We start from the raw sequence: 12,657 nt of genomic DNA on the forward strand, positions 1-12,657 counted from the left end.
TGGCGGAAGCCTCTGTCTTGATCAGTCGGCCGAAGCCTCTGTACTGAACAGACGACCGAAGTCTTTGTATTGAACTGTTGGCAGAAGCCTCTGTCTTGAACAGTAGGCCGAAGCCCCTGTCTTGAACAGTCGGCCGAAGCCCCTATACGGAACAGACGACCAAAGTCTCTGTATTGAACAGTTGGCCGAAGCCTCTGTCTTGAACAGTTGGCTGAAGCCTCTGCACTGAACAGACGACTGAAGTCTCTGTATTGAACAGTTGGCAAAAGCCTCTGTCTTGAACAGTTGGCCGAAGTCTCTGTCTTGAACAGACGACCGAAGTCTCTGTATTGAACAGACGACCAAAGTCTCTGTATTGAACAGTCGGCCGAAGTCTCTATATTGAACAGTCGACCCAAACCTCTGTCTTGAAGAGTGGGTCGATGCCCCTGTATTGAACAGTCGACCGAAATCGCTGGTAAAATGTATTATCGGTACTCGAACTAGTTCCGTGTCTCAAAAAGAAAAAGGGTTGACCGATTTATGTCAGTCTACTTTGATAAATTAATATCAAAGTGGTTGGCAAATTCTGTCTCGTATGAACCGCCCCTTCAGTGTGTAAACTTTCGTTACTTGTATACAAATTATTATAAACTAAATGAGAATTACTAGGTGGTAATTTAATCATTATGATTTAAATGGTTTTATTATCAAATTTAATTTTTTATATTATGTACGGGGAAGTAGGTAGATACTTATCCACGTTACAAAGGGAGCAGCAGTATACTAACTGAAAAAATGTTGTAAGTTGATGTCTAAGAGAATTCTTATTGTCAGAGTTATATTGTGGAATTTTATGCGGATCATTTTTGTGGAAAATCTTAACCCTCTAGCTCCTCCCTTTAGGGGTCAATTTTACCCTTTTTTCGAGAAAATCAAAAAAAGTCCTTTCAAAAAAGACATTTAAGGATTAAAATATTCGACGAACATTTTTGCCAGAAAATTTCAGTGGGGGTCAAAAGTTACCAAAGGTGTAGATAAAATTCTTTACGCTTAATTAGCAAAATTACGCGCCACCTTGGGTCTCACATTATTTAAAAAAATCGCCAAAAATCTATTTATAATCCGAATAAGCTGATATTTAAAATATAAATAGTCCTAGAGAAGATCTACAAAAAACGTTCATACACATGTAAGTTATCGCTTTTAGATCAAGAGTTATTTAGGTTTATTTATTTATTTTTTTAATTTTGCTCGATCTTTTTTTTAATTTTTTTAGATATGTCGGTGCTACGGAGTTTCAAACTTTTCTTTTAAAATATCATCTAAATTTGCGATAAAATTTCGAATACCACAAAAGCAACTTGCTAATAGTAATCTCGTCCATATAAAAAGTTACAAGCACCCAAAGTTGGAACATGTAAAAAAGACCGTATTTTTTACGTTTATTTATCTTCATCTCATTTTATTTCTGTATTAGTGTATTTCACAATTTCGAGCCATGTCTAATCAGAAGGCGTCTGTCAATTCTACAGTGACTTGATTTTTTATATTTAGTGTAGGTTTGTTTAACAAGTTTGGTATGATGCCTGTATTTCTGCACACTATTAGAAACGTTATCGTAGGCATCGCATTTAGTTGTCGTTTTCTTAATGTCGTTTCTTTCATTTTAAAGATATATGTTTTACCTTTCAAATAGAAGAGACTACTTGAAAATGGCTGTGTTCGGTCGTTTATATTTCAAAATACGCTCCGATAGATAGTGTGCTGGACTATTAATCTGAGGGTTGCGGGTTCGATTCCCATCAGAGTCCCAGGGTGTATCTACAAACAAGCAAAACGCTTCGCTTTCTCTTTGATTTAAAAAAAAAAAATAATTTTCTTCGCAGTCTCAACATAGACATGAGGCACTAAAATATTTGTTTCTTTTTAGTGAAAAAGCATTTCCCAACCATTTAAGTAATTCGATCCCGGATAACAAAGCATAATTATGCGAGGCCAATCTCTTTACTTAGCTGAAATCTGTACTTTACAGACCGAGAGCCGAAACATTTATCTTGTGGGATTGTACTCATTAGCTAGACATAGCCAATAAGTTGTAGTTAGCCGACGAGAGCTGAAGAAATTACCTCTTTGGATTGCATTCATAAGCTATATTTAATCATAATTAGTCGTTAGCCGACCGAGAGCCGAAGCTTATATAGCAAACGAATTATGAAGACTTATGGTTGTTTAGGCTGCAAACAAACTTATGAATTCATACATATACATACCTTCAACCTACATTTTGTATGAAAACATACAAACACAAAACATACAACAATGAAATTAGATAATATTCTTTTATAAAATATATTTTTTCAGAATTTTCCATCTCCATTTCCATCAGCTGCAACAACAACAAAACAATTGGATAAACTTAGAAAAATACTTAGTCCGGAGTTCTTATACCGTGTTGCAAGTATTTTAAACTTGCAGTGGTTAAAGCGAAATCCTAGTAGAAAATATTTAGAAAAAAAAAACTGCCAAGAAAATCTCTTACCATATACAGCTTTCACAGGGAGGTAACATCAGCAGCTTAAGCATATTATAAGCGCACTGATGTAATTTTATGCGAATTTTCATAATATATGAAAAATACAAACAACAGAAAAAACAAAAAAAAATATATTTCAGTATAATGGAAAAACTAAATGAAGGAATAAATGAAAAACAAAAAAAAAAACGAATCACAATATGAAAATGTGGAAATTGCAAAACTTTTTCTAGGTTTTTTTTCTTTTTGCTCTCTCTTGGCAAAATTTTACTGAAATACTGAAGTTTGTGTCGTTATGAGTGTTTATGAATAGATGAAAATTATGCATCCAAAGCTGCTGCTGCTGCTGTTGTTGCAAGTTTATATATTTTTTCTCTACATTCTTTTTTTAATATATTTTTTTCTGTTGGCCTTGTCCATTTACCACATTTATAATGGCCGTTGGTTTCAAGCATCTGCTGCCACACCAGGTAGACTCGACATTCGTAACAGCTGCTCTATAAAATGTGATCAACATAACGGAAGTGCAGCATTAGGAATACTGGATAGTTTTTGCCACCAACACCATGAATGGACAAACAAACAAACGACTACTGGCAAATAAACAAAACAAAAAATTTGAATAAAAAAATGTATAAAGTTATAAATAAATTAATGCACTGTGGTTTGAACGTACACAAAATCTAAATAATTTTATTTGTATAAAAATATCTGAGACTAGCAACATAATTTTCTTAACTAATTACATTTACATGAAAGTAGAAACAAGAGCAATATTTTTAAAAACTTAGATAAATTAACTCTTAGTAAATTGTTAATTATTACTTCAAATAATAAGATTCGACCGAATGATTTAACAATTAAATTTTCAAAATCAAATTAAGTGAACTATTTAAATTCATTCTTTTGAGAATTATATCCGTATTGAATCATTAAAGTTTTCTCCAATTCAAACGGAACATTGGTTATTGGTTATTTACAATTTAGTCAGTAGAACCCTTTTCCAAATAACTGATTCAGTTTGTTCTAATGAATCCAAAACATGTTCATAGAATTTCGATTAAATTTGAATTATAAGTCCCGGTCCACACTGTGAAACATTTGCTGCAAAACATTTGGGTTTGTTGATGAAAGGGGAAAGAGGAATGAAAAAGGGAACTTTGTTTCATGTACATGAAGTTTTTGTTGAGTAGATATGTCATCCACATTTATTCGTTCGTATTCGTACTGTACAGAAATGTCAAAAACTGAATAGCAAAAACTTCACTGTGTGGACACGAATGCAGTTTCAAAAGAGAATTTAAAAATGTTTTGCAGCAAATGTTTCACAGTGTGGACCGGGACTAAAAATTCAACTATTCAAAGGTTCAATGAATTATTATGCATTAATTCAGCAATCAAATCTACAGTTCTATTCAACTTTGAATGAAGCTAAATAATATATTTAGTTGTTCATGGTTTTATGGATATTATAATTCTAAACTAAGATTTTAGTGAATTAAGATTAATTAAGATTGATAAATTAATTTAATTTATTAATTGGAATGAATCAGTTGATGATTCTATTACAATTAGTTTACAGATCATAATCATACATTTTTTAATTAAATATTTGATAATTTTGAAATTCATTATCACCTCGACTTTCTGATATGAAACAGAAAATGTTACAAGTCCCAAAAAAGGATCAATAAGATGCAAACGCACTTCTTCTTATCTGTGATTATTTGTCATCATAAATCATACCAAATAATTAATAAAACTCCAGATTTCAAAAATATTTCAAATCATGTATTTTAGAACATTTTTTATCTCTCCTGTAATATTTCTGAAAATGACTTTCTAAGCTAACGAAATAAATAATAAAATAAAATAAAATATTAAGAACAAAACACACTAATGAAGTCAAGTTTATTGAAAGAAGATATGTACATCAAATTCAACTTAAAATCATCACTAAGTTTATAATGAATCATTATTAAGACTTAGCTTAACTTCTAGAATTATGCGGAATTTAATTTTTAATAAATAGTTTCATTATGTGCAATTTATTCTAAAAAAAATTTTCAGTAAACTCATCGTCCTCTAATATTTAGAATCATTGTAATTCTTAAAAATATTAATCTAAAGAGGTTTGTTTTTAAATCAGACCAATAATAAAATATACAATGAATATAAAAAATGCACAAAAACATGAGATTTATTAATTTAGTTCCAAATTTTAAAAACCGGTTAACTGAGTGATAAAACCCGTTTAACCGAAAATCAACATTTTAAATTAACCGGTTCGCAAAAAACCGATATTTCGAAGAAAACCCGGTTTTTCGTTTAACCGGTTTATAAACACAATTCGTGAGTGATTTTCGGAAGTGGGCCTTATATGGGGACTATGACCAATTATGGACCGATCACCATGAAATTAGGTCGTCTGATTTATGTCTATATGAATGTTATTTATGTTGAATTTTTTGTGTATACCATCATTTTTAAGAGATTTATGCAAGTTAAAGTGATTTTCGGAAGCGGGTCTATATGGGAGCTATGACTAATTATGGACGATCGTAACAAAATTTGGTGACATGAATTTCATATACATAAAACGTATTTGGAGCGATACATATATAAATTAAACATTTATGACCGATAAAGTCCAATTTCGGGAGGACATTTGTATGGGGGCTATGTGAAATAATGTACCGATTTCAGCCAGTTACAATAGGCTTGGTCCTTGGGCCAAAAAACTCAGAAAGTGATTCTAAGTCGATAGGTATACTTTAAGTATTAGAACAATATTTTTGGGCGTTACAAACATCTGCACAAACGCATAATACCCTCCCCACTATGGAAGTGTAGGGTATAAATAGCTTAGATAAGTTTTACATAATAGTAACGTGCTAGAATCCCAGTTTATTTTAGATAAATGTATTGAAATGTATTGTTAGGGGGATATGTTATTTTCGATACTTGGCACTTGATAAGAATTCGATAAGATATCTAATAAAAATACTTGACTACTTTGTAGTACAAGAGAATTTGCTGAATTATCTTGGTACAGGATGGACAAATTGGAGTATTCGACAAATTCAGTTTCATTGAAACCAATGAAAAGTAGAAATATTTAAATTAATGATAAACATCCGTTCTTTTCATAAAATTTTGAACAAATATTTCAGCGCCGAATATCATACTTCAGAGCTCACCTATCAGAAATGTGCTCACCTAAAACTGGTCTCAAAAAAAATAGTCCAGCGGTGCTAGATCACAAGAACGAAGCGACAACGAGATATTAAACGTCGCCTTGACGAGAAATTACGCAACCGGGAAAAAGTCCAGCCGGCGGCATGAAATAACCCCCCACGAAATAATCCCCCAAAAATAAAATGAAATAACCCCCCAAAAATTAGTACAGAGAGCAACAACAACGATTTTTGGGGTGTTATTTAATTTTTTGGGGTATTATTTCATTTTTTTAATTGGGAGATTATTTCATATGAAATAATACCCCAAAAAATCAATATGAAATAAGTCCCCAATATAAATTTTGGGGGATAATTAAATTTTTTAATTTATAAAGAAAACGAAAAATCTGTAAATTATGTCCCGATATATTAACAACTTGTATTTACCATTCACAAAAAAAAATTGTGACATCAGTTGAAGTGATAATTTCGCAGAGTTTGAATCGTGATAATTTAAATATTAGTTAAAAAATATTTTTTTCTAAATTTCTAATGGTGTTTTAAAATACTTTCCGAGAAAACAATTCAATTTATTTTCTCATATTTAAATAAATAAAAATTAAAAAGATTTTAATTTTAAAAAATGTCTACTTTTTCATAGGAAATTTGTATATTTAGTCTGCTCTAACTCTTTTAATAAGAGCTATAAGGTTTAACTTATAACAAGTTTAGTTGAAATATTGTTTTGTAAATTACTGTAATGTTTTGTAATCAAGCGCCGTAGGCGAAAAATTGTGTAAAAAATAAAAAATCGCGCGATTTTTTTATTTTTTACACAATTTTTCGGGGTCTTATTTCATTTTCAAAACTAGGGTTTTATTGCATATGAAATAAGGCCCCAAATTTTGGGGGTTATTTCATTTAATTTTTGGGGTGTTATTTCGTGGGGGGTTATTTCATGCCACCAATCCAGCCAAGTAAAATTATAGGAACCTGAAACCATAAATCACTGATTATTAAGTAGTTTGTACATAAAGATGACATGATTTAATAAAGATGATTTTGTTAAAAAATGCCATCCTTTTCTGCACTGTCTCAGAAAATTCACTAATTTTGTTAAAAGTATTGGAAGGTAGTCCGGATATATTTTATATAATTCATATATTGTCAGATTAGAAGGTAACGTGAAATGTACGCTTTTTATGAAAATTGAGATTTTAATTCAAATCGATGGATTAAGTAAAAATACACTGATTGCGTAAACAAAGTTTAAACTTATTTAATTTGTTCTCATTGTTATACTGTGGTATGTAAAAGTGCTAAGTCCATTTTACTTCCTAACCGTAAATTTTCCCAACCTTTTCTGGACTGTCTCAGAAATGTCGCTGATGGATCTGGTGAAATTTGTCAGAAGTGTATGACTGCTGAAACAGTATTCCGGGGGGACATTTGTGTGGGGGCTAGGTGAAATCATGGACAAATGTTTCCCAAAATTTTGGAAATATTTATTTTGTTATTATTTCATTTACCCAAAAATACTGTGCAAAATATGTATTTTTTTAATTTTTCTATTTAAAATCATTTCATTATTTTTTAGCTTAATTCTCTTGTTTTCTGCTGCTTAAATGTTTTAAAAATCAAATGAAAAAAAAATATTTTATTATTTTTAAATTAACAGAGAGAGAGAGGAAATGAAAATTGTTATGCTATTATAAATTGTTTAACAATCTGTATCTTGGTCATTTTTTCTCTTTAATTTTCTTTTTATTTCAAATTTTTTTCAACTCAAACAACATACACATAGAGTTTGCTTGAAAAAACAAAATAACTGAATGAATTGTTATTTTGTTGATTTAAAAATGTGTTCTAGGAATGAAATTTTTTTCATTATTATTTTTACCACAAAATAAGAAAACTTTCTTTTTTAGTTTTAGAGAAAGAGAAAACCTAAGAAACCTTTTAACGTATAGTTATTTTCTTAGTAATTTACAATCAAACAAAATGTGGTACAAGAACGTATAAAAAGTACTTGCAGTTGATGTTTTGCTGCTATTTTTTTTTTGTTTTCTTAACTTACCCTTCGTAGAAAATGTAAATGAAATGCAGATAAGAAAACAAATTTGTAATATTAAATGTCATAAAGTAGTCTCCTCCTCCTTTGAATATGATTGTTGCTGTTGTTGTTGTTTCCTTTACAGTTTTATATCCTTGTTTATGTAAATATGAACCAAATGCAACCGCTGTGCAAGGATGTGTTTCAATGTAACTGTGTGCGAATAGTTTGAGGGAGTTTACATTTGTGTGTGTGTGTATTCTTGCGTTGTTTTTTCTTGTGAGCAAATTTGTTTGGTAAATTCAAAGACAGGTAAATCCATTAGTTTTATAAAACCATTATTAGCGTAAAGAATATTAAATAACTGTCATATCTTTAGAGATTTCACAACATATACTGTATTTCGTTATTAAAAGAACTTTGGTATAGCCCAGCAAAAAACTAAAACAATTTGTAATATGATTGAATTATAAACCAAAGATTAATGTTAAACTAAAGACAGATATCAGTCAACTGGAAAATAATCGAATTTTTTTATGAGAATTACCTCATATTTTTCATGGGCACGAAATCTGTTAAGCGGATCTTTGGATAACACAGTGCAATAAATGAAGGCTTTTAGAAAAATACCCGGACTGAGCAGTATAGATTTGATTGTATTACCAACGGCTATTAAAACCATATACTCAGTTTGGCGATTTTGGTGACCAAAATTTTTTTATGGGCTTCGAAAGTTTCTGAAATTCAGTTGGCCTTCAAAACAAGGTGTCATCAGTTTTTGGCCAACAACTAATTCAGACATGGTACTACCCCTAAACTATATATGACAATAATATAGTTAAGAATCCACTAAACAAATTTTGTTTACATTTTTTGCCAACAAAAAGTAAATTTTTCGTGACCTGACCCAATGATTTTTATAAGTAATTGGATGTGTTACTCCAAGATGGTAAACCCGTCATTATCTAGTACCAGGATGAATTCGTTAGTAGATGTGGAGGTACTGGTTGCAAGTTAAATTTTTTGGAAAAGTAAGAACAAACTATTGTTTTCCTCAAGTTTCATTAAAATCGGCCCTAAATATATGTATAACAATTCGCTATCTTTTCATTAGGAATTCCAAATATTGAAAAATTTGACCTTTGACCTTCAAGATAAAAGGACTAACGTTTTCCGATTTCAGTAAAACTTTCTTACCATATTTAAAATTAACAAGACTATAATATTATGAATAGGTTTTACTTAAAATTTATAACAGTAAGGAAATTGGGCTCATTCGCCAAAATATGAACAAAATATTAGTTTTTCTTGAAAATTGCAAAATTTAAATCGCGGGTACGGAAAAACTGTAAGAGGTATTGACATACTTTTTCACATTTTTATTCCCTATTATATTCTCAATAAATCTCACTGTGATGATTAAAAAATTCTGAAATTTGTTTAACAAAATTTTTAAAAATTTGATAATGGAGTTTTGAAATTGCCGTTAAAAAAAATTTTTTTTAGCCATACATGCGAATAGGTTAACGGTATCCTACCAAGAAAAAAAACTCATACACAAGTAAATTCGGATATATTTTAAATAAAAATTAGCTTTTATTTTAATTTTAATTTAAATTTCTTGTTCATGTGGCCTGAGACACGTTAATGGTCTGGCGAATTTGTAATAACTTTAAAATTTTTTAACCAAATTTTGACATTTATATCTCATTACAACGATAATTACGTACACATTTCGATTCTTTTACATTCCATTACAAAAGTATTTATTTAGTATCAAAATTTTACAAAAAAAATAAATATTTGCGATTATTTTGGCGATAATACAGTTTTTGGGTCATTTTGACCCAGAGGGAGATTAACCCTGTAATTTCCAAAAAAAAATTTCAATGTAATATTCATTAATATAAATAAATCTACATATTTCTAGAAAACAATGCAGAAAGTTAACAAGTTTCACCTATTTATTTCATATAAATAGTAAAATTTATCATATATCTGAACTTTGACTTCATGCGTGTCCAGGAATCGTTGTGCGATTTGGCTCAAATTTTCAGGACTTAACTTTTAGGCCAAGTGTCACAATATTCCACCCGGCACTCTTTAAAATCTCAATATACAAAAATCCTGCGACATAATTTTATAACGATTGGTAATTTAATTTCAACAATATTGTAAAATTAAATTTTGTATTCCCAAAAATAAATTTTAATAATAGTAATATGTTTACTTTGGATAATAATATGATTCCATTGTTTCATAATATGATTCTATTCATAATGTGATTTCATTTAGGTCATAATATGATTACTTAGGGTCATATTATGATGGTTTTGGATGTAAGACAATGAAATTACTACAATATTTGATCATAATATGATATTTTTATACCCTACACCACCATAGTGGGGAGGGTATAATGCGTTTGTGCAGATGTGTGTAACGCCCAAAAATATTGGTCTAACACCCACCGATCGACTTAGAATCACTTTCTGAGTCGATTAAACGATGTCCGTCCGTCCGTCTGGCTGGCTGGCTGTCCATGTAAACCTTGTGCGCAGAGTACAGGTCGCAATTTTGAAGATATTTCCATAAAATTTTGTACATATAATTTTTCGGCCCAAGGATTGAAACTGGCTGAAATCGTTCCATTATTTCACATAGCCCCCATACAAATGTCCTCTCGAAATTGGACTTTATCGGTCATAAATGTTTAATTTATATATGTATCTACACAAATTTCGCTCGAAATAAGTTCTATATATACAAAATTCATGTCACGAAATTTAGCTACGATCGGTCCATAATTAGTCATAGCTCCCATATAGACCCGCTTCCGAAAATCACTTTAACGTGCTTAAATCAATTAAAAATGTTGGTATATACACAAAATTCAACATAAATAACTTTCATATAGACATAAATCACACGACCTTATTTTATGGTGATCGGTCCATAATTGGTCATAGCTCCCATATAAGGCCCACTTCCGAAAATCACTCACGAATATAAATTATTGAAATTTTAAAAGAAAAATATTTTTACTCATTTACTTGGTGTTAATACCCTAAGATAGTATGGTCGGGCTTGACCGACCGTACTATCCCATATAAAGCCCACTTCTAAACAACACTTTAAAGAGAAAAATTATCTTAAAAATTCTAGTAATGATACAATTGTGTACAGATGAGTTTCATGATATTTTAAATATGGTTGAGCATGACCGACGATATTTTCTAACTTATATAATAATTTTTCCAAATTTTGAGAAGTAACTATTCCGAACATGCCAAAAAATTGTTTGACCCGGTTGATGAAAAGGAAAACGTTTCTGTCCAAAGTCCAAAAAATAAAAATCATCAAAAAAAAATCAATTAATTTAATTTCTGAGTCTATTAAATGACATTCAACTGCCTGACAATCCATTTATCCACGTAATTAATCCCTGGTCGCAACATTTCCCATAAATAGTTGCAAATTTATGCAATATTTAACAAGAATAACAACATTCTTTATTCAATATTATTCACTGGGTTTTCATTTGCATTCCTACATGCATTTAGCAAATAATAATTTAATTATTTTGTTTGTGTTCTTGTACTTATATTCTTTGCTTATTTATCTAAGAATCTAAGAAGTTTTTTTGTTAAAAGCTTTCTTTTTTAATGAATATATTATGAGTACAAGAAAAAAAAATATTCTACTTAATTACTAAAGTAATTGAATTAAAAAAAATATTTTCCGAAAATTAATTTAAGATGCATATTTGTTATTACTCTTTTATACGAGTATGTAGAGTACGAAAATGCCAAAGAGATTAAGAATTTAAATATAAATTTACATATTGGTCAGAGTATTCTAAAAACTAACTTTTTAAAAAAAACATGTTTCGGTTTATTCGACAAATTGCTTTTTCTAAGAAAACGGTTTCGAATAAAGTTTTAGCGGAAAAAACCGGTTAAACGGTTTTTCATTATATCCAGAATTATTTTAGTTTTTCTCTATTATGATTGCAAATAATAAGTATTGGTTTGTGATAAAAGACAATTTAAAGGGGAACAGACAATAAATTCATTAAGAAATTATTTTTTAAATAACTTTAAAGTAGGAAAATGTGTCAAAAACAGAGACCAAAAATAACTGTTATTAAATTTTTTGAGACTGAAAAAATTAGGCATAAATCAATGAATAATTTTTACGTTTTCAAATAACAGTTATTCATAATAAATATTTTTTTTCGTTACTCATAACTTTTATTTTCGATTTATATTTTTTTTCGTTGCCATAACTCAAAAGAAGTTTCTTTCGCCACCTTGGTTGCATTTTATTAGTACATACATTGAATTTAACTTTTAATGTCGCAAAAAATAAGCTTGGTATGAGATTGATGTTTTTTATTGTGTGTTTTTTAATTATGAAGAATTTTGTTTCACAATCAAAGTTTTAGCAAACGTCCAGTCTCATAGGTTTAAAGCTCTCTATTTCAGCTATAGCTGCTAATAACTCTCGCGATGTATTGCCTTTGTCATCTTCTGAAGATAAATCCACTTCAAGTTCTCTAATTGATGTTCCTAACAACGATGACGTATTTAGATTCGTCGATTCGTCAATCAGAAAATCGGATATTGGTTGAAGTGAAGATACTTCAGGTGAAGTTAAATCGAAAATAAAAGTTATGAGTAACGAAAAAAAATATTTATTATGAATCAAGAATGATAGAAAAATAGATTACGCATTGCGCATGTTTTTAATTTTTTTAAAAAAATACATATTCAATGTACTACGTCACATCAGCAATAAAATTTTCAATATTTTATTATTTTGAAAATAAAAATTGTTAAAAATATATAAAAACGTGAAAAAATTTTGTAAACAATTTAAAAAGTGTATATATTGCAAACATGAAATGC

Source organism: Calliphora vicina, chromosome 1 (genome assembly GCF_958450345.1).
Source record: "Calliphora vicina chromosome 1, idCalVici1.1, whole genome shotgun sequence".
NCBI classification, from domain to species: domain Eukaryota; kingdom Metazoa; phylum Arthropoda; class Insecta; order Diptera; family Calliphoridae; genus Calliphora; species Calliphora vicina.